Raw genomic sequence first — 25,644 nt, 5'->3', positions numbered from 1 at the left:
AACTTAAATTCAAGACATTATAACCGCTAAAACAAAAAGGCATAAAAAACCGGCAGTAACTTCGAGTATATGACAGCGCCGCGTCAAAATGAATGTTTTTCGTTAAAGCACAATTGAAGCATGATACTTGACTTATGCATCTTACACTTTAATTCAAGCCAATATATATAAAAATATTTTTTTATGAAATCAACAGTAGATTCTATATAGTTCAATGTAGATGACAATGTCTTGTGAACTAGAGCAGGCGATCAATCGATTTGATTGAAAAGAACCGATTTCACCGATTTCACCGATTACAATGACAATAAAAAGAGGCATGAGAAAAAAGAAACTTAACGTTATAGATATACAGATAGATACCAGTTTTTTTTTTAATTCGTCTTTGTTTATTTTTCCTATTTTTATTTGAACTTACGAAAGATGGATCGATTGACCACCTCCACATTCTTTACCTTCCCTCTACCGATCACGCCTTTTCTATCTTTCCCAAACCCACACAAAAACACACCTACGCACGGGATGGTTCGCTGCCCTTTCTTCTTCCGACCCAAACCTACGCACTCCACCCAATTTCACTGCACTCTTTTACCACAAAACCAGCTGTGTGGACATTTGTCCCGGACAATCAGGACAGCCTAATCCAATAGATTTGGGCCGGCATCGGGCGCGCCGCCGAATGTCAACCTGTGTTTAGACACCATATCACTTGACATCTGCACGTTTTTTTGTGTTTTTTTTTTCATGAATTCTGTGGATGCAATACAAAAGCAAGTATCTCCTTTTATTTTGGGGAGGAGAAGGAGAGAATCGAAAGGAAAGCAAAACGAGGGCGGGTTAATGTTGTTAGGGTAAGGCAATGTTTATTTATCCGAACACCCATCGTTCCTCCCCAAGGAGAAAACTTAAATAAAGACCGTTGATTAAAGACTGACGACCAGTAAATCTCTATATGCTAGACATTACACCACGCCGAAAAATAATGCTGATATTTAAAGGACTAAACTTGTATTCAGCACCCCGATCTTGTTTGCTGTTGAAAGGGACGTGTTTAACATGGTATCGTATTTGACTCACACCATGAACATTATATATATATATATATATGCATATATATATGCATATATTAACAGAAGCTAAAAATAAATGTATCTTATTTGATTCAAACGATAAATATTATATATATATTAAAAGAAGCTAAAAATAAATGTAACGTTAAAGCAAGCCTATCAAGATATAAAAAGCTCAACACTGTTAAGAGGAGCAAGTAACTATATTTAATAAAGGAAGGGGAATAAAAGTTACATATAACGTTTAATGTTAAGAAAGAAATAGCGACAGCTAAGAGAGAATTTACGGAAGCCACTAAAAAAACGCATTGAAGCACAAAAACTGGGAACTCGTGCCTTCTGGAAAATCTACAACCGTGTAGTAAATAATGGGCAATCAATCAACAATTCCCCCACTAACCAACAATCACGAGGTTGTTTGCTCAGCAACCGAGAAGGCTACTATGGTTGCCAGTTGGTTTACATCAAACTCCACACTGGACCCCTCCAACCACCACCTACCTGAATTCCCTATGCGGACAGACGCCACGCTAGACGATCTGAAAATCACCTGCTCAGGTGCATGCTATCATTAAAAAGCTTGACACTTCAAAAGCATGTGGACCCGATCTTATCCAATCTGTGCTATTAAAAAGTGCTCAGCCGAAGTAGCTCCAGTTCTCCCCAAACTCTACAACAAATGCCTTAATGAATCTTGCTTTCCGGGATGTTGGAAAACTGCTTCTGTGGTACCAGTTTTCAAGAATTCTGGTGAAAGAACTGACCCATCAAATTATCGACCCATTAGCCTCCTCCCACTTTTTGCCAAAATATTTGAGACATTAATTAACCATGCTCTAGTCCATCACCTTACAGATGCTAAACTTCTGACTGACAAACAATATTGATTTAGACAAGCCCGTTCCACAGCAGACATCCTAACTGTAATCTCTGAACGTATATACCATTCACTGGACAAAGCGGGGGAAAGCAGAGCGGTAGCTCTAGATATATATAAGGCTTTTAATAGGGTATGGCATGAGGGTCTTCTCAGGAAAATTAGATCATACGGTATCACTGGTAGAATACTTAACATAATTAAATCCTTCTTAGATAAGAGAAAAAATCCAGGTTGTCCTCGACGGTCGTACATTGAAACAACATGATATAAATGCGGGAGTTCCCCAGGGGTCTATCCTTGGGCCTCTACTGTTTCTGATATTCATAAATGACCTCCCCGACAAAATTGCCTCTGAGATGGGTATATATGCTGATAACACTACACTCTATAACAGGTACGACAGGAAAACAAATAAACACATATCTAAAGAAATGGCAAAACACTAGAAGATGAGCTACAATCTGTAGAAGAATGGAGACAAAAATGGATGGTCTCATCCAATGCTGCCAAGACTAAACTGGTTTCTTTTAATAATTATAAGAAACCTTCTCTGCCACCAATAGCAGTGGCGAGTGACTCTTTATCTGAGAGTATATCTTTAAAACTGCTTTGCCTTACGTTCACAGGGAACATGAGTTGGAACAATTACATTGAAGGCATTGCCAGGGCCGCTGCGAAGAAGGTAGGGTCTCTCTACCGTGCTAGAAATCTACTAATACCCGAAAGTCCCTGTAACTCTAGAAGGCCACCATTCGCCCATGTACGGAGTATTGCTGACACATTTGGGCTGGTGCATCTGCTACTAGTCTCTCGCTCGTTAGACAAGGTTCAAAAGAGAGTTGCCAATCTGCTAGGGCCTGAACTGGCATCTAAGCTTCAGCCTCTGTCCCATCGACGAAATGTTGCATCCCTCTGTCTGTTCTACAAGTATTTTAATGGTGAATACTCTGGCGAACTGCAGACACTTGTGCCCCCACGACGTAGACACCCTCGACAAATCCGACAGGTAGCTAAATCCCACCCCGACACAGTAGAGATCCTTAGCTGTAAAAGATCTTTCTACTCAAGTATTTTCTTCCTTAGAACCGCTAGGCTCTGGAATTCCATTCCAGTTCCCTGCTTCCCCACCTGTACTGACATGCAGAAATCCGAGTGTAACGTGAACCGACATCTTGCTGCCCAAATCCCAACATAGTACCCCAGTAGTTGTTGCCCATGATAGTAGCCCCCTACACCAAATTGGCCATGTTCCTTGTTTGGAATGAAAATGTAATAATATATGTATATATATATATATATATATATATATATATATATATATATATATATGTGTGTGTGTGTGTGTGTGTGTGTGTATGTGAGTGTGTGTGTGCGTGTGTATTCAGACAAGTATTAATCAGTCTCATCAGCCGTCTTCAGGTAGATTTGTATTACCTGAAGACGATTACAGAGACGCAGTTGAAAGTACTTGCAGAAAAAGAAAGTGGATATAGACGTTGAATCTCTACGGTTCAAGTTGAGCATTGTCTGGAGATAGACAATCGTACCCAAATCCGGCCAGAGTCTTAGTTTGCCAAAACGTGGTCAGACGACAATAACTATGGAAGGCAATAATTGCAGTTAGAAGATGCGGTATTCTCATCCTGTCGCGGTTAATGACTTGACGAAGACCAGAAGAATAATTGGCCGAAACCTCGTGAAACAACAACTAGAAGATGAAGATAATAGCCCGCAATAAATAAATGGACAAATAATAAAAATCACTCATCTCAATAAGAATTCCAATTTATAAAACAATATTCCTATTTTTTCTAAGAAATTGTAGAGCTACGAAGATAGAGAAAATACAATTAAAACAAGCGGCTGTTTGTACTCCAAAGACTATTGTTCTACAAAGTCAATAATCCACTTTTACAAAGAATTTAATAACGCATCTCTGCTTCTGATACACATCTATGACAAATATCGTTTTCTTAGCGTTTCACAACGGCAATATCTGCAACAAAGAGATGAAAGTCCAGGTCATGAACGCACGCATTCTGTCATTATAACAATCAAATTTGCAATGCATTCTGATCTATTCGGGCTGAATAAAACTATAGAAGGAATTCATTTTTAGAAAGTGACTTACATATATCGAGTCTATTGGACAATACTTTTATTCAGAATTCCTTTCAGCCAATCACAGACCCAAAAATATTTACTCCAAATTTGAGTGTTTGATATAAAAACTTAAATACGGAATTTCCCTGTCTTTTTCTCGTATTTTCCCAACAAAAAACCCAGGTGTATATTTCACAATCATGCTGAGACACTTAAGATGTAGCACTTCCTAGAATGACCAAATAACTGTAGCTTATAAACACTTTGCAACCTGAATCCTCCGCACAAAAGAGTGTACATACACTACCTCACTGTCAGAACAGACATGCTACTATACACACAGTTCCATATCTATCCAATTTTGATTTACCTAAACGCACACGCCACCAACCGAAAGCATCACATCTATTCGATTATTTTTTACATGCAAAAAAAAAAATTCATTCTGAAAATTTCGTTAATTTTTTTGGTATCTTCTTTAGTGGTTACACTTTTTTTTGTTATTGCATTGTCTTAAAAAGTTATCCATTAGGCAATGGATAAATGTGTCAAACCATTTTAACATAGTAATGAGAAGCTGCCTTAGGATAATAAAAAAGGAAATTCCTTATCTCTTTCGGAACGTTATCGTGGCAATATTGAGTTCCCTTACAATTTACGTGGTAAAAATTACCAAAAAAGTTGGATATGTTTAAATATGAATAATTTGTAGAAGGGAAAAACAGTAGATGCACTTATGTGAAAACATATTTTTCTATCGGTGTTTAATCGGGTGGGGGGTAACCACCCACGTGTGCATAGCGTTTTAATCATAATCGAGCAAATCGGTTTAATCTGTATTGACAAGGGAAATGAAGGAAGACGCAATTTAATTTCCAAGCCAACAACAAACTCCAAACAAAATCTCTTGGCGAAGATAAGAACGATCTTAATATATCAGTATTTTTTTTTTATCATCGTTTTTTTTTTCTTTTTGCCTGTGTTCTTCTAAATGTCGCCTATTCTTCATTGCTGTTTGATTTAACTTCTTCTACTTGTCCTTTTTCTTGTTCTTTTTCTTCTTCTCTCTCTTTTTCTTCTTCTCTATCTTTTTCTTCTTTTCTCTCTTTTTCTTTCGTGTTTTCTTATTTTTTTCGTCTTTCTACTTTAGCTTTGCTTATTATCACTTTTTTTCTTCTTAGGGAATTTCTTCACCCTGTCGCTTCTTATTCATATTCGTTCTTTTACACTGCTTTCTTTTTCTCTTTATTTTTGTATTTCTCTTTCGTCTTTTTCTTTTTCCGTCCATTTTCTTTTCTTTTTCTTCATCTTCGGCCTCTTTCTTCTTTTCACTTTCTTCTTCTTCTTTGTTATATACTCCTTCAAATGGCACCCTTTACATTATCACCCTTTTTCATTTCTTCTTTTTCTTTCCCCTTGATTTTCTTCTTCTTCTACTACTTCTTCTTCTTCTTCTTCTTCTTTGCATTCTTCTACTTCACCTTTTTTTAATTTTCACTTTCTTTTTCTTGTGCCTTTTTCTCCTCATTTTTGTGGTCGTTGTCTTTCCTCTATTTACATTATTTTTAACATCTTTCTTTTTCTTCTTGTCCTTCTTTTCCTTCTTCTTTTTCTTCTTCTTTTCCTTCTTTTTCTTCTTCTTTTTCTTCTTCTCATCTTACACTTCCAGTTCCTTCCTTTTCTCATACATTTTAGATCTGTTCGTAACATGCAATTCATTACGATTTCACTTCCAAGATTAAATCACCTTTTATCAGAATGCTTTCATTTTTCTTTTCTCTTGAAACTCTTCATGATTCAGCATTATTAATTTCCTAATATTCGTCTGCTTCTTATTTCATTTGATGCCTTCATCTCTCTTTAATAAAATATTTATGAAATATATGAAACTTCATTGTAATTATACCCTATCAAAAATATGGCTGCCATAGTAATATACAAAGAACAATATAGTTTTACAAACGGAGTTGTAAAACTATAACTTGAAGAGCATTTATAACGGTGCATATATTGCGCCTCTGAACAATAAAGAGGCAGTTCCTGTTTGGTAAGTTACACTTTAAACAAATGTGTTGAATGGCGTCATATCAGTAAATATGATAAATAAAAAACAGGGATCGCAAATATTTCAGATTTTGATTCAAGACAATGAGAACAGGACCTATTAATTTAGGATAGAATTGTGACGTAATCAATTATGTGATGTGTGCTAAAAGCATACACTAAGTCTCCATCATATAAAATATATATTTCATTTCTACTAATGGACCTACAGTTATACATACATTATCCGAGAGTCAATGGCAATTTCTCCTTGTGTTCAATTTTTCTCTTATGAGCAAAAAAATCAAGTTATGAAAAAAAAAATAGAGCTATCCACTTTTGGAAGATTATAAAGTAAATCGCGACCATTTTTGTAGCTATTTATTTAATGCGGACTATTATCCCCATCTTTTAGTTGTTGGTTCACGACGTTTCGGCCAATTATTCCTCTGGTCGTCGTCAGGTGGTAACCGCGACGGTATAGGAACTCCGAAACTCCTAACTGCATTCTCAGCAATTACAGCCTTCCATACACACACACACACGCGCACACACACACACACACGCGCGCGCGCGCACACACACACACACACACAAAACAATTATGGAAGGCATTAATTGCTGAGAATGCAGTTAGGTGATTCGGAGTCTCTATCCCGTCGCGGTTATCACCTGACAAAACCAGAGGAATAGTTGGGTGAAGCGTTGTGAAACAGAAACTAAAAGATGAGAATAATAGTCCGCAATAAATAAATGAATAAATAATAATCATCTCAATGTACATTCCAATTGATTACATGTTTGCAGTGTCATCTCAAATCAAGCAGTTGTAAAACAAACATATTGGTTTAAATAATGATTTCTATTTGCGATTTATTGTTCTTCTCTCTCTCTCTCTACCTGTCTCTCTCTCTACATGTCTCTCTGTCTCTTTCTGTCTCTCTATCTCTCTCTATATATATGTATATGCATATGCATATGCATATGTGTCTACGCGTGTGTATATATTTACATGCATATGCATATATATGTATATATATGTGTGCATATATGATTATATAGAGAAAGGTGTATAGATATAAATTTATATATATATGCAATACACACACACATATATACACACGTGAACACACACATACACACATATATATTATTTATGTGACATCCATGAAAATAGAAAATTTTATTTTCGCACTGACATTAATTGAAACCTGCCATTTTAATTTTTAAAACGTTACAGAAGATTAACTGGTATCTATCTATCTATCTATCTATCTATCTATCAATCTATTTATCTACTTTTAAGACTGGGATCAAAATCGATAAAATCAAATTTATTTTGTTGTTACTGTTTCTTGTAGTGTCGAACGTACATAAAAATAATAATGTATATTCAATAGTGGATCTATTCACATTTTGATGGAGTCCTCTTTGAAGTGTTTCTATCTACATGGAAACCATTTTTGATAGTGGTCGCCCACAATAATAATAAAGTTTTATCTTTTTCTTAGAAAAAATTGTGATTTGAAAAGACACGGTTTTTCTTCATAGTAAATGTATAATTTGAGTTTAATTCTTTTGGGTGTACATTTTAAAATTGCATGATACTTGTGATTTTTGATAATAATATTTTAGCTTTCTTTATGAATCTTTTAGTCTATCTTCAATTGACTTAATGTCATTTTTTTTATTTCTGGTTTATCACTTTGCAACCATTACCCAAGCCCTTTCGCATTATCAGATATAAACTTCTGCCATTTGAGCACTGTATTGATTTTGTAAAAGCAGTTGCGTTCTTTTCAGAAAATTCCAGGTCGTTTGGAATTTCACTTTTTGTCTGGATTCCTTTGTGTAATTTTAAAATTTGTAAATAATCAAAATAATTCACCTGCCACTACTCGAAGTTTGATTCTAATCCATCACGTAAGCCATTTTACTTCAGAAGAATAATTTTGTTCCGAATAAAATCGCACTATGTGTCCAGAGAAAATTTGAACTGTAAAAGCTTGCAGACGAAGACGAAGAATAGAGTTTACGTTAGGTAGTCAATCCGAAGGACTCTTGAAACAGAGAGTGGATGGTCTTCTCATGTGAAACAAAAAGTTATGCACAGGAAATCGTAAGAGATTCAATAACTTTTAGGGAGTGATTTCGGTTTCCGTTTTGTTGATAGCAGAGCGTGGTTCCATCTCATTTATCAGTTTCTATCACCGTTATTCTAAACATGACCTTGACATATTTCGTAACTCTACCCCCATATTTATATAAAATAATACTATTCCCATCTGAATAACCTTAATCTCGAGTGCCTCTTAGCCTTGATAAACGCTTACTTCAATAGTATAAAGTTTAAAATATTTCAAGAATTTAAATATTGTTAGTATTTTTCCTCATTTACGCTTTCTTATATTTTCTACTTTCTTTCGTTATTATCTCTAACTTTACGCCATTCTTACCTCCCCTGTTCGTTGCCGTCTCCATTATATATCTTCTCTAGCATATTCTTCCTTGCTGTCTCCAAACACACTTTTATCCTTTCTTTCGTTTCTTTTCTCATAATATCTTGCTTTTTCACCATGCTTTGCTACTTTTTCCATTTTCTATCTCTCTTTGTAGTGTTGTCTCTATCTTTCTAGTTCGTCTTGTTTTTCCCCCTTTCCCTTCATTGTTCTTCCTTTCATTTAATTTACTTTTTCACTCCACCACACAATCGCTTAATCTTTTCCTTCTGCATGTTTACTTCCTGTTTTCTAATTCTTTATTTCTTTAATTCGCTTTTATTTTATATTTTTCCATTTACATTTGCCCATGTCTAAACCTGACCTGTCCACATACCATGTACAGGTCACAAGTTGAATCAATCGGCCCTTTTGACCTGATGTTCTATTTAAGTGTTCCTTGGAATGAAATTGAATCCGTTGATTCTACTCTTTTAGATTGATGGCCTTTCGAAGTGAAACTGTCCAACGCATCATTCGATTTTATCCAGAACTGCACAAAAGAGGCATGGTGCTTTCACATTTTCGTGGGAAATTTTAAAAGGTTTTCCGTATTCTGAGAATTTTACAGTGGCGCATGCTATTCCTAATTCTTTGCTGAAGCTAACATTGAACTCGTCAGATGAGTAAGCTGGATTACAGGGTTTTAAACGGTATATCCAAGGATTTTTTTCCTTAATTTTATTCAATGCCTTATAATAAATTCGACGAAAAACTGGCGGACCATTGAATATGTTTCTATAATAGTTGTTCAAATTATGTAAATATTATTTGAAATATATCTGGAAAACATGACTTTGTTCAAAATTGAACGAAAATTTATACATTGTACTTGTTCAATTTTTGCATATAATACCGCATTATTTTCTTCGTTCCTACTGCCCGTTGAAATAAAAGGGAAAAGAGAAGGGGGGGAAAACGTGAGACAAGGAGCTAAACTAAGAGATTTAATGCGAAAAGTAGGAACAACACAGAGACAATTAGAGAAGTAAAATTCAGAATCAAAAGGCGAGTAGAAAAGAGAAAAAAATAAGGAATTATTAGGTAGAATAAAAAAACTAAACAAACAGAACAAAGTTATCGTGCAAGTTACACACACACACACACACACACACACACACACACACACACACACACATATATATATATATATATATATATATATATATATATATATAGCTTAGAGACTTGGTAGAATAGAGTAAATTCAATTCTATAAGAAGAGACTTATCGTGATGATATAAAGCTCAACAAATTTCATTGGACCTTATATAGGAAACAATAAGAGTGGAAAATGAAGTCACAAAAACTATATATTGGTGAATATAGAATGGTTCATTTATTTAATAAAGATATACAAACATTTAGTTGGGGGATAGAGATTAAAAAAATACATTAAAAAACACGTGTATATATTCTATACATCTTACATACGGATCAAATAGGAGCGCCACCCATCCACCGCTATACCCACCCCTTGAGTCCTAAAACATGAACTACCTTCATTATTTAAGACTATGATAGAAAACTTATACATCTTTGTACATTACGCTTTATATAATATGCTCCATCTTTATCTTAGATTTCGATATAATTACCACCAACAACATCAATAATTTCATTTGTTTATTTCGTTCCTGATGAATTCCACGCTAGACGTGGCATCCCTAACATATTCTCTACTCTTCTGATGAGAAGCATTAGGCTTCGAAATACATTGGCATAAAGAGTCCCTCTATTCCTTAACTAAATGGTTGTATAGCTGTATTAAATAAATTAACAATTCTATATTTATTAATATATAGATTTTGTGACTTAATTTTCCATTCTTATTTCCTATATATATATATATATATATATATATATATATATATATATATATATATATATATATATATTATATATTTTAATGGTGAATGCTCTGATGAACTGCAAGCACTTGTGCCCCCACGACGTAGACACCCTCGACAGACCCGACAAACTGCAAAATCCCACCCCCACACTGTAGAGATCCCTAGATGTAAAAGATCTTTCTACTCCAGTAGTTTCTTCCCCAGAACCGCTAGACTTTGGAATTCCATTCCAGGTCACTGCTTCCCCAACTGTACTGACATGCAGAAGTTCAAGGGCAACGTGACCCAACATCTTGCGGACCAAATAACTACATAGTACCCCAGTAGTTGTTGCCCCTGATAGTAGCCCCCCACACCAAAGTGGCAATGTGCCTTGTTTGGGGTGAAAATGTAAAATATATATATATATATATATATTATTTCATATATATATATATATATATATATATATATATATATATATATATATATATGGGGGGTACAGGGTGATACTAAGTGTTGCCGTATAGAAACCCACACTACATCTTAATTGTAAAACATTTATCGAAAAAAAGCCCAATTCATATAACTTAAGTAGTGCTGACATTATTCAATGCAACCGTCTTCAGCCTAAATCACTACGCCGATACTAGTCCGTAATTGGGTTGATTTTTCTAAAAGCTCAGCGAATACTCGGTGAATGGTGGCGATCAGGCTGGTTTTATTGTTGTGAGAAGTTATATTGGTGATGTCCTCGGCATATAACCAAACAAAGTAGTACAGTGGGTTCTGGTCGGGGTAGGGTAGGAGAGAAAGGTACAAAGTCGTAGCACTCCTATTGAAGCTAATCCTGGATCTATTTGTACCTGTGGGCCAGCACCGAATCCTGTTGCCACACCCAGGGTCTGCTGGTGAGCACTTTATTGAACTAGGGGATAACTCCGCTCTTCGACACATCCAAGTAACTTTGGATGTCTTCAAGTCCAACGTTAACAAATTCCTAATGAACCGCCCCCTTAAGTAAACACTTCATCAAATCTCCACACTAACGTAATGTACTTGCAATAACCCTTATCCCTTGAGTGGCTTCCGGGCCTTGATAAGTGGTGATAACAGTGTAAAAAAATAAAAATAAATATATATATATACATGTGTGTGTGTGTTTATCTACATATACTAGCAATACACTATGTACTTTTTACTATGCTCTTGCGCCATTATTTTCCCTTCTTCTCTGCCAACTAATATAGACGACGAGTTTTAAATGTTAGACAACGCTCTGAATTATTGTCTTAGAAGTATAGTCTATTTTTTTTTATAATAAAATAACATATACGTGTTTAAAGTTTTAATTGTAAGCTTAGGTTAGGATACAACTTAGAGATTCTTAATTATAATTCCCTCCCCCCAGGAAATTTTATACATATGATATGATTCGAGATATATAAATGTATTTAAATGATATAATTATAAAAAAGAGTAGATTTAGAGGTCCAGGCATATTTTCATTGTCTTTCGCGATAGATTCTAGGTCGATTCTCTAACCTAACTATCTATATAAACATCTTACACACCCATATATTCAAGTATAGATAGAAGGATATCTAAAAAGCTAAATATTAAGAATAAACCTAACAAATGCTTCTGAATTTGTAATTAGATCTAACAGAAGTATATAATCTCATGTTCAATATAAACGTAATATATATATATATATATACATATATATATGAGTGTATGTGTGTGTGCGTGCGTGCGTGTGTGTGTGTTTGTGTGTTTGTGTGTGTGTGTGTGTTGTCGACATAAGATTCTGCGAAAAGAAATAACATTTTATGAACCGACTTTGATTATTTTAAAAAATCCTTGCTCAATACGTAAGTAGAGCTAGATAATAAGTTATGAAAATAAATACACAGGCTACGGTTTATTTCATTAGATATTTTATTCTGGCCCTTCTTTACGGCTAAAAAATAGGGGATTCTGCGTAGCTTAATTGTCATATATTTTGATAGCTTAGTGTATATATATATATATATATATATATATATAGATAGATATATAGATAGATAGATAGATTGTGTATATTTAGGCAGCATTTTCATTTTCTCATTTAGACAAATATTATTGAATAGCACGGAATTATTCTGTTTTACAATTTTCCTTTTTATCTTCTCCAATCTCCGAATAGTCCTTTTTGTGTTCTTCTCGAAATTTTATATGTTGGATCCATAATCGCGAGCGCTTTCGACAGAAGTACTTCAATCTAATTATCATAAAGAACATAGATAACAATCCGACCCTTCCTCCACTTAAAATGAGTTCAATAATCTTTAAAAAATTATTAGTAATGTGTACAACCAAAGTCCCATTCTTTGATCATCTGGAAAATATATACACACAAGTGGATGGCGTGGAAATGGGTTCCGTATTGTGACCAACATTTAGTAATTTTTACATGGCTGATCTAGAAAACAAGGTATTTTATTTAATAGAGAAACCTTCTATTTACGTTCGATATGTGGACGATATACTAATTCTTGTCAATAACACAGAGGAGATAGACTATTTAAATAATTCAGTTCTGAACTTTACATATGAATTAAGTACTAATAATAAAATCTCGTTTTTAGACGTTCTCATTGACTCTAGTAGCGATGAATTTATCACCTCCGTTTTTAAAAACCTACATCCGTTAATTCCTGTATTTTAAATTTCAAAAGTGAATGTCCATTCCGCTATAAAACGAATATAATAAGGAATCTTATACACCGTGCAAAGGTGATTTCCTCCAGCAAAAAATATTCTTTAATTAATTAAAAATATAAAACAAGTGTTAGTAAATAATCAATTCCCTAACTCTCTTGTAGATAAAGAAATAAAATTAGCCATTAGTAATTTGGATCAGATTAGTAATATTCAAGAAAATTATCAACCTGTTAATGTATATTAGCGTAACCAGTTACACAAAAACTAAAAAATCGATGAGAGTATTCTTAAAAATATAATCCGTAGATATGTGGCTCCCAAAAATAATAAAAAATAAAATGTATCTTATATTATAAATAAAATACAGACAACAAGCCTAGTAATGAAAAACAACATTTCGCAAACAAATGACCTGTTGGAAAGGACCAATGTAGTTTACACATTTAGCTGCCCAATAGGAGAGTGTATTTTCAATATTAGTAGCTATGTTGGTTCAACAACTAACACATTGTCGCGAAGATTGACTCTCCACCTCTCTGACTCTAGCTCCATATCACAACATTTGAAGGGACATGACTGCCAACATTCGGAATTTCGAGGAATTATGGTAGAAAATACAAGAGTATTGCAGAGTGAGAGAAATGTAAATAGGCTAAGAATACTGGAAGCATTGTACATTAAAACAAAGAAGCCTCAAATAAATAATATTAATTATGAGTGCAGCCGGAACGTTTTGAAATGTTTGAGATAAATCGTTAAAAATGTATATATGTGTTTGTATATATATAAATGTGTTTAATATATGTAAAAAAAAAGAAAAAGAAGTCCGCCGACCTAACTTGTCACAAATTACCACATGACTAGGAAAAAATGTATATAAGTAAATTTAAAAAAAAAACAAAAAAACTCTACATTTATTTCTACAATATGCCTGAGGATGATAGAAGTACTTCTGTCGAAAGCGCTCGCGATTATGGATCCAACGTACACAATTTCGAGAAAACACAAAACGGACTATTCGGAGATTGGAGAAGATAAAAAAGGAAAATGGTAAAACAGAATAATTCCGTGCTATTCAATAATATTTGTCTAAATATATATATATATATATATTTATGTATATATATATATATATATATTTATATATATATATATTTATATATATATATATATTTATATATATATATATATATATATATATATATATATATATATATATATCATGTACGTCCTTTGCTTGCGAAGATGACCGTGGCTGTGCACTCGTTCTGTGGGTTCGAAAATGACTTGTACGACAGATTCGAGATCTTATGCATTTCTAGCGTGTTGAACGCTTGTGAGATGATTTTGTATCAAATGTGCTAACTTCTCTGTCTTTTATAATGGAACGTTTTTTCTTGAAATCTTCATTGCGTGCGGATTTATCAATTCTAGCCCTTTGTGTGGTACGGCACGCTAGAAATATCTGTCTTGCGTTACTATATATACATACATACATGCATACACACACAGACACAGACACACCTATATATATATATATATATATATATATATATATATATATATATATATAAGAAACTCGTTTCTTATCGTTGAGCACTCTAACTGACGTTAAAAGCATTTAATGAAATAAATGTTTAAAATTCAATAGCGTTTCTCGCGGTTAACGGTAGCCGAATGGATATTGTCTTCGCTAATGAAGCCAGGGATGGCTCCTGTCGCTGGGTTCGAAATTATCGACTGCTGTTAATCGTGACACCCTGCAATGAAGATTCCCGACAGGATGAAATACTAGTGTCTATAGGGATTTAATAATTATTATAGTAAATAATTATATATATATATATATATATATATATATATATATATATATATATATATATATATGATTGTTGAGCTGTGAGCTGGATTAAATCCGACAATATGAAATAAAATGGAGGTGGAAGGACCTGGATACTCAACGTTTCGCCCGATTTATGCGGGCTTCTTCAAGAGGGATGGTCATTGACGAGAGAGTCGGAGGATTGGGGCTATATATAATGATGGGGGAGAGCAGCGTGTTTTCCTTATGTAAATTAGATGTCATACATACATGTATATACATTTTATGAGAGAAGAACTAATTAGAGTAAACTAGTGTAGTGGATTACGTCTAAAAGATAAAATATCGTAGAGATTAAAAATTGTGTTTGGAAATATAGCGGTGATAGATTAAATAAATAAAATGACACGAGATTACGAAAGAATCTTTTTTTTTTTTTCTTTTAAATTAGAAATAATTGAATTGGGATAAAATAGCGCAGTAACTTAAAAGATGGTATCTAAAAATAAGAATAGGAGGTGATAAAATGGAGTCTAAAAATAGATAATGATAAAATACAGTAAATAAGTAAAATAAAAATAAAATTAAGTGAAATTACGAATTTTTTTTTTTTTTGCGTTTAACCGGTGTCTAAGTTGTTTTCTTTAATAATTATTTTCGACAGAAAGGGAGCAACGTGGAAAAAACCTTTTCTTTGCTTAATTATATTGCTGGAATGGGAGGTTATAGCTGACTCAATTAAACGTCGTGTGGATCTGTTATGTATGTGTTTAAGGAAAGTTGCTTTGTTAAAATCAAAATGGTGGTCGTTTTCCATGATGTGACAAAATATGGCGTTGAGTGTATTGTTGTTTTTTACATCTCTTTTGTGTTCATATATTCTTTTATTTAAATTACGTTGAGTTTCTCCTACGTATATTCTTCCACAATCAAGGCAGGGTATGGAATATATTCCGGCTTTGGTGTTAATGTTGGTATTAGTTATAATTTTACGTGTTAGATCCCTAATTGTTAAAGAGTTTAGTTTTGTTATTTGAATGCCTGTCTTATTAAGGTTCTTATAGATTGTATCGTTGTTTTTATTAGTTGGTAATGTTAATTGTCTGTTGTGTGTCTGACTATTTAAGGAATGGTCTCGGTTTCGGTTATGGTAAATTTTTAGTGCTTTTCTTTTTGTATTTGCCAAAAAATGTTGAGGGTATTGCAAGTTCATGAATGTACGTTCGATATACTCAAATTCTTCCACGATGTATTCTTCACTACATATTCTCAGGGCCCTAAGAAAAAATCCTATTAGAATACCTCTTTTTACTTTATCATCGTGATGAGAGTAAAAGTGTATGTAATCATTTTTATTCGTGACTTTCCGATGGACTTTAAAACTTAGATGATCATTGTTATTTATGATGTTGATGTCCAGAAAAGGTATGGAGTTGTTATGTTCTCTTTCATACGTATAGTTAATAGTGGGTTCAATCTTGTTTAATTTATCAGTGATATTCTCTATTTTGGAAGATATAGGGAGAAAAATTAAAATATCATCAATATATCTATAGTAGGAGGTGCCCTTGGGCAATTTATATTTCATGGGTCCGGTTTCTATGAATTCTAAAAATAGACATGCCAAAACCCCACTTAGAGGGTTACCCATGGGCAGTCCAAATTTTTTGTTTGTAGCAGAGTCCATCGAATGTGAAATATGTCATGTCAATGCATATACTTATAATTTTAATTATATTATCTATCGGCAAAGGTAATTTAATTTTTATTTTATTTAAGTGTTTTGAAAGAAGGTTGAGACATTTCTTGGTAGGGATATTGGTGTATAAAGATTCTATATCGAGACTATTCATGGTTTTATTTTTCATATCTATGTTTTTTATCTTATTAAGAAGGTCGCCAGAGTTTCTTATATGGGAATTGCTAATTGTGCCCAATAATGGCGTTAGGAGTTTTGTGATCGCTCTTGCTATCTTATGGGTGGCACTGCCAATGCCAGAGATGATTGGGCGTATTGGATTATTATTTTTATGTGTTTTGGGTAAACCATATAAGGTCGGGATTTTAGGATGGTATTCTATATAGGTAGTCCATATTTTATCATTATGTATTAATTTCTTGTAAGATTTGTTAAATTTGTCAATTTCTTTATGTATTATTTCGGAGGTAGTTTTTTCATATGTCTGTTTATCTTGTAATAGTTGAAGTATTTTATTTTTGTATTCAGTTGTTTCCATTATTACAATCCCCCCACCTTTGTCAGCAGGTGAGACAATAATATTATGGTCGTTAGCCATGTGTGATAATGCATTTATGTATCGTTTTGGTAGGGTGATATCCCTGGTTTGGGCGGTGGTCGTGGATATTATACCCTGGATGAAACCTTTCATAAAGTCGGTATCTTCGTGTTTATAGTTTCGAGCGATTGTATTGGTTGTTATCTTTGGATAGATTCCCGTTGCAAATTTTAAACCAAGGCTGAGGGCTTCTGTCTCGGTGTTTGATAGTGGCCGGTTTGTAAGATTTTGTGTGAGTTTTGGTCGTCCAATAGAACCCCATTTGCTGTTGGAGATTAGATTGGATAGTTTTCTGTTGGAGATTAGATTGGATAGTTTTAAGTTAAGTTATCTCTCATAAAATGTATATACATGTATATATGACATCTAATTTACATAAGGAAAACACGCTGCTCTCCCTCATCATTATATATAGCCCCAATCCTCCGACTCTCTCGTCAATGACCATCCCTCTTGAAGAAGCCCGCATAAATCGGGCGAAACGTTGAGTATCCAGGTCCTTCCACCTCCATTTTATTTCATATATATATATATATATATATATATATATATATATATATATATATATATATATATATACATAGCGTATATTTCTAAAGTTCATAATATTTGAAATCTTCTTTGTGAATAATTACTTAATATCCATGACACTTTTATTAGTAACAGACATTTACTTAAAATGTATTATATAAACGATATTTTCATCAGTATATTTAAAAACTAACTTTATTAACTTTGAAACACGCGTAAGCATATTTGGCATACTGGAGATCCCATATGAACAGTTACAAGTTAAGGCAGAATATCGAATAAATACCAAATTAAAATCGAGCTTGTACAACAATATCCGCATAAAGTAACCAAACACGATTTTTATCATTTTTTCTATTGCGTTTACATCTTTGCTAGTTTTACTTACAACGTTTTTACCGAGGTAACACCCAATTCCTTTTATTTCTTGTTTATCTTGGGAATGTTTATGTAAAACTCGGGAATTTGTACGGAATTTGGAAATACATCTTTTATTAAATAAAGAAGGATAACATACTCTCGGTCCATCAGAGTATTACATAACTCGTAATTCATTATATTATTCACACTTAGCATTTGATATGCAACCTCCAGTAGCCTGTTACTTAGAACTGGAATTTACTTGTTATTTATACCTCTTGCGTTAATATTTTCTCAGAACTTATATACTTTAATTTTGCACTAATACCACGAATTACTTAAAACTTCTATTCAAGTATGGCTGATTGATCGAGAGAAATCTGTCCGCCTGGAGAGTTCGTTCGACATTCGGTAGAAATTCGAGAGTTGGATATAAACATTCCGAAGATTGAAAAAATGCACCTAAAGAAGGTCTTAATATTCAAGAATTCATAATGTTCTGTTTCATTAACTTTTGTGAATTAGACGAAATGTTGACCCCTTAAGTTCCAAATATTCTGTTTCAAATATTGTGTTCCAACTATTATGTTCCAAAATGCATAAGGATCAGTTAGTTTGTAGGAGAGTGTGATAGTGTGATAAAAATAGGTAATCATATACATATGCATCTAAATAAAGATGAACGAACACACACACACACACGCACGCACGTATACACACACACACACGCATATATATATATATATATATATATATATATATATATATATATATATATATATATATATATATATTCAGACAGATATTCTTACTGGCATGGAGAGTTTTGGCTTAATGATTTTTTTTGTAATTTTTCCAATTTTTCGAATGGTCATGTCTGGGTCGAATTTGAGTTCAAAAACGACTATGGGACTTTCCTACACAAATTCAATCGAAACATTAGAATGACTATTCGAAAAATTGGAAAAGTTACGAAAAAACCATTAAGCAAAAACACAATATCTATCTGAATGAAAACATGCTGCCTAAATACATAATAATTATATATATATATATATATATATATATATATATATATATATATATATATATATATATATATATATATATATGAGTGCTCAATAAAAGAAGAGCAAGATATGTTTTTATTAGTATAAGCAGATTTACAAAGTCGCGATACTGCACATGGTAATGTTTTGGGCAGATGGTCGATTAAAACCACAAGTCCTCATCAGTCGACTTAATGATGAAGTTGTTTTCCACAGAAGAAACCAGCCCTCAAATCAAATCAAACAGTTTTGAGGACTGGTTTCTTCTGTGGGGAGCAACTTTAGTTTTTACTCGAATGAAAGGTCTTGCACTTTAACCGCCAATCTATCCGAAAATTAGCATGTCCAGCGTCGAAACTATGTGCTTTATATATATATATATATATATATATATATATATATATATATATATATATATATATATATATATATATATGTATATATATATACGAGTGTGTGTGTGTGCGTGTATATGTCTAAAAATATAATGTCTAATGTTATGAATATTATAAAAATATTTATCATTTAATATGTCAAGTCATGTCACTCGCTGAACAAACAGAATATGATTTAATTTAATTAAACTTTATGCAAAATCTATCTATTCTGAAACTATCACCTTGTATAAACAATGTGTCCTTACGGTGAGTCACGCGATAAAAAAGTAAATTATGGACCCAATAAATAAATTATGTGAGCGATACTAGGAAGACGATTCAAACCTCCAGTCGCCATCGAACCTGTTTGTAAAATGTTTCGTCATCGTCGTCGTCATCATCATGAAGAAGTAAAGTAATATTTAAGTCGGTGTCTCATCAGATCCGGATGAATTCATTTTTTTTTTTGTTATCTTGAATTGTTAAATCACAAGGCGAAATGTATTAATCAAATTTAGGATGATGTCAATTATAAATAATGTTCTCATCATCTTTCGCTTCACTTTCCTCATCCGTACACGATGACACTCTTACCTACTAGAAATAAAACGATTCCAATACGTAACCCGCTTTCAATACAACTATCGATTATATTCTAGTCCCAATTCCGATACAATTACCGATTTCCATATCTAGGCTTTTAAATTTCTAAATAATTAGTCATAGAATCGCTTTCATTTTTTTTAATCAAAGGATAATTGTAAGATATCATATATATTGTGTGCATATATTTTCGTAAAGATAAAAAAAAAACACTGGATGCTGTCGTACAATGAACGAAGAAACGTTGTATTTAATGTTTTCCTTTCATTTGATTGAAAATAATGATTTGAAATGTTCATTGTGACATTTTCACCTATTCTTTTCACGTGCTATTTTTGCTATTCATCTACTCGTGCTTTTATGCGTGACATTTTTACTTGTATCGTCTTACAGTTCCGGTTCTTCCGGTTCTATGTTTATGTAAATTCATTATTATGATGTATAAATTTTTGTTTTACTACTAGTTCAAAAACTATAAATATTTATCATTTCATCATTAGTACTAGCAAAAAAATTTTTTAATCAGAAATCAAACACAAATATTTTCGAGTCCGATACCGATTTCGATATGTTATTTTGCGCTTGTGGTTTTATCGCTTTTCCCATATGTTGCTCCAAAGCTGAATTGTTTTTGTCGGTTCACCTGTTCTTTTTTTTCCTTCTCCGTTGGAATTTAAGTAAAATTAGCTTTTATTGTTTTCAAACGTTATTACTGTTAACATTTATACCTGTGTCGTCACATGTTTCTGTTTTTTAATAACCGTTGTATAGACTCAGCTTAAGATATAAACTATTCCAAATTATCTAAATAGAACGAAAGGTGACGACTCCCGTGATTATGTGCGTTTTCTTCTTCGTAGTTCGCCAGTTGAGATCTCGCTCTCGACAATTAGTCCCACAGAAACTACACCATTTCAATGGTCCTTTAGCTGTCGGACTGATGTAAAAGTTCTGAGTAGCTTTAGGAAGTCCACTCTCCCAGGCAGTGCTTCCTGACTTTCGGGTGGCGCAATTTTATCGCTTTTGTCTGAGGCGTCATCACCGGGGAATGCATACGGGGTTAATTAGATTTATTATTTATTTTAGACGCTGGCTTATTTTCCAACATTCCGACCTTGTGTTAAATCCCCTCGCACTGGAGAGAAGTAAATACTTTGTGATACGTGTGTCCATGGTATTACGTTATGTTGGCGAAATATTCTATGACTGCTGTTCTCAGTAGGATTTCTTTTATTCTCAATACAAATATTTTTGTTCAAACCATACCTGTGTCCATGTCTTCCTTAGTAGAATTCCGAGCCAAAACAATAATATATAAAAACTATAATATATTCTGTTTTAATTATTCATGTTTCTTTTTAGTATTGATCTCCCATTGACATAATCAATTTACACTCATAAATTTTCGATTATCTGTGAGTATATTGAAATATTAGTATTTGAAAAACTATTTAAAAGTAATTCTTTTAAAAAATAAATTGCGCTCTGACAAATTTCTCGCTTTACTAGCGATAACACATTAGTTGTAAAAGCCGTATAAGCTAGGTGACGTTATAAGTCGAAATGGCAAGTACTGTATAAAACACTGCCTTGGGAGTTTATAAAAAGCAATTCTTTATTATTCCATATTACATTCCGGTCTTCTCAGAAAATGAAAGGAAAATGATTTAATTTGATTAGATGTCTGTTGATTAGTGTCATCTCAGCTGACTCCTTTATATAAATATTCCCCGCCTGAAGTTACGAATAGCATCGACGCCCACAAAAGTAAATTAAGAAACCAATAAATGAATTATGAAAACAATGCTATTAATGCTGCTTCAAAGATGGACTTCTTGCCGCCATAGAAGTCTTCTCTTAACCGCTTCGTCGCTGGCACTATTGTCGGGAGGTGGTAGAGCAGTAATTGAATAAGGTTCTCGTCAAATCCGTCATTTTTGGTCATTGGAAACTTGCCAGATCAAAGTAGAAAGTAAATTAATTAGGCTTGCGGTTAGAGCTGATAGTTTTAAAGGTGTTACCGTCTCCTTAGCAAAACTTGGCGAATCCTTCATCCAATAGGAAGAAATGGTGTTCTGGTAAGACTTGGACTGTCTTTACTTTATCAAGTAGAAGTATTTTGTAATATTAATCTGAATCGGGAATCGAAACAATCTGAATCTTTAGGGGTATCAACTTCGAAAGACGTTTATTTTTCGAAAACAACACCGATTATTTTAATTGTTACTGTTAAAGTGTTTCGTTTAAAAATTGGTTTTTATTTACGGTCACTAATGATAATTAGCTCTGAAACAAATATCTATAGAGTCACCCCCTCAGATGTATTTTTGTTATGTTTGCCCAAATTTCTGCACATTTTACATTGGTTTTACGGTAATACGAAAATGATAAAATAGCGCACAAAAACTTTCTAGCTAAATATTTAGAGAATTTTAAAAGAATCGGAATATGTATTTTCATTGGAATTGGATGTAAGCACAGTATCGGCAATGATATTGGAATCGGGAAATTAATAGAATCGTCCCCTCACGTGTATGTACATTCGGATCTGACGTACGTTCTTTGGTTTGGGCTAAACAGCCATGATTGCATATATGACGTTTCTGAATTTTGGAAATGAGTATTGGTTATACGTATTATTATTTATTGTAATACTGTTCTCATCTAGTGTGATTTTCTCAACGTTTCGCTAGATGTAACCTCCGACCTTCTTCAAGTGTATCTTGTCGAACTTAGGAATGTTTCTGTCGAACTTTAATTTGGACGGAATTTCGACCGGAATCCTTGACCCGTGGCGCAGTGGTAAGAGTACTGGGAAAAACGTGATATTCTCCTGAAGGTTGAAGGTTCAATCCTCAGTGTGGGCAACCGAAAAGATATATTTGCGAATTACTTAGGACCTCTGTCCAGTCATGGCTGACGGAACAAGGGACCTCTACGCCCGTGAAGTAAATAAAGGGTTCTGCTCGAAATCCCTTCCAAATTCCCGAGTTCGACAAGATACACCTGAGGAAGATCGGAGGTTACATCGATCGAAACGTTGCGAAAATCACACTTAAGATGAGAACAGTAGTCCGATACATAATAATACGTATGATTGTGGATATTATTATTTTGTCATCGTGTTATGTTTTCCTTCTACAGCAATTTACCGGATTAGAACGGAAAGATAAAAAACTCTAAATTTACCCAGAATATATTAAAACTTATATTAAGTCTTTCATAAACAGTCTCAGATAATCACATAATCAGATAATTGTTTTTTTTTAAAGTAATTAACCACAAGAATACATTTTAGCTAGAAATATTAACAAAAAAATACGTCTACAAACAAATAATAGAAAAAAAACATAAAACAACATATCACCACCTGACAACGTAAGCATCGACTAAAATCATATCTGCGTTTTACTTCCCTATGTTTTATTAAAATACGCCATTATCACGTTGACAACCCGGGTCTTGTAACCTCACCGACGCAAAGCAACGTTTAGCTTGGTCAGTACCAGATGGGTGAATATTCGGGAATACTAGGCGCTGTATGTAAGAGGGTCTATATAACACCCAGCAAAACTGAAAAAGAATTGACGAGGATATGCAAGCACTGGATAACCACTTGTTAATTTGGTATTCCTATGAGACTGCATTCTTACAATGAATCCGGTTATACCCACCTAGGCTAAGTGCCGCTTCTGTTGCTATATTGTGTGAAGAATCCACGAAGTTTATTTATGAAATTATTGATTACTGAAAAATAAAACATGCTGCCATTTTTTCATGGCGGTTACTGTTATCAAAAACCATCAGGTCCACATATTGGATATTCTTTTCAAACGTAGAAAATGCGACACGTTCACACAAGTAGCCAATTATTATTTAACTAGCTGTAATTCCACGTGCAACACAACATCTGAATGAATACTCACATCATTTCACATTGGTAACAGCCCACAAATACTGAATTAATTATTTCTTCCTTTAATCTTAAGATCTTAAGATACCAATGCAACTCATCCGATTATTCAATGGAGTCAATTCCATTTGCATTCATTGAATTATTCTTGGAGGAAAAATATATAATTTTGTACAAGAATTCATTAAATTTGATTTAAATTACGCTTATCTCGATAAATATGTATGGAAAATTATAAGAAATGTCGGTTATACTCAAGATTGTCTGCTGTTTTTTTTTTACTTCCAATTTCTGCTGTCCATTTGGTTTAATAATGAGATACAGCCCAGCGAACACGAAATCCATTCTTAACGTAAGAAAAAGGGAGTGTTTACGGTATCTTAAAAGAAAGCAAATCATTAATCAGAAGGGACTATATCGTGCTCATACAAAGTGCAACAACCCAAGTAAAAAAAAAAACAGTTAAAATATGTGTTCATCAATACACTGAATCTTTGCTCAAAGCAACTTTAATCCGAGATCTTATAGACATTCTAACTAACTCTGTAAGGCTGCCCTCGTATAGGCGTTTTCTCTCCATACTGCAAATCTCCCTCAACTTCTCTCTTATTTATCTTTCTCATCGTACAAATCTTCTCCTTCTCTTTTATTCCCGCTCTTTTTCTCTCCATTTTGCAAATCTTCCATAATCCCCTCATTTCTTTTTCTCAAAATTCTGCAAATTTACTCCTTCTCTTTCTCACTTTTTTTCTCTGCACCGTACAGATCATATCTCTTTCTTTCTTGTTCTTTCTCTTTTTATCTCTCTTTTTGGTGTCTTTGGGTTTTAAAACATGTTTTAAGATGCATTGCTCTATGTTGGACTACATAGAGGTATATTCTCGCATCTAAAATTCGAAATTTTCAAAGGAGAAAACAAAAGACAGCAAATACTTAACATTTCACTACAAAAAAAAAAAAGTAAATGTTGTTATAGAATATCTATCCCGTCACACAAACGTTTACCAATGAAAGAATAACGCTAATCTGTTTCTATAATTTTATATTTTATTTCTTGTCTCCTTTCTTTACTCATTTATAAGTATTTGTCTTCTTTTTTTAGTTTTATTTTCCGTTTTAGTCCTTTACTTTCTTTTTAGTCGCGTGCAAGCGACTCTATACGTCACTCCGTCGGTCGGTCGGACAGTCGGTCGGTCTGTCGGTCTGTCCGTAACACTTTTGTGCTTGGCCTTTTTGGTTAAGATCAAAGGTCTGTTGTAAATAGATCAAAGTGTAGTATCTGTTCCGGCAGATACTGCAAGGAAAGACCATATGTGGGGGCGACCCCATATATAAGACCTTGGTCAATGTAGGGGCAACCCTTCATACCAATTGTCACTATCCAGCTCCCCTACTCCCCGGGGAGTTGGCCCTCATTTTCCCTTCACTCCTAACATATTAAAAATCGGTCTTGTGCCTAATTTGCTCGGTGGGGGGGACAAATAAATACACGTATCTGTTCCGGCAGATATTGCAAGCAAAGACCATATGTGGGGGGCAACCCCACATATAAGACCTTGG

The 25,644-nt window shown here is 33.6% G+C and overlaps 1 protein-coding gene across 2 annotated transcripts in view; it reads right to left on the bottom strand.

Annotated features, from left to right (window-relative positions):
* LOC145297075 (uncharacterized) overlaps positions 1–25,644 on the bottom strand; it is a 214,829-nt gene that overhangs the window by 151,976 nt on the left and 37,209 nt on the right. The gene's annotated exons all lie outside the window — the stretch shown is intronic.

Source organism: Euprymna scolopes, chromosome 17 (assembly GCF_053919585.1).
Source record: "Euprymna scolopes isolate OS-2025 chromosome 17, ASM5391958v1, whole genome shotgun sequence".
In the NCBI taxonomy this organism is placed as follows: Eukaryota; Metazoa; Mollusca; class Cephalopoda; order Sepiida; family Sepiolidae; genus Euprymna; species Euprymna scolopes.
The sequence above is the reverse complement of the archived record's forward strand: the minus strand, read 5'-3'. Positions and strand labels throughout refer to the sequence as shown.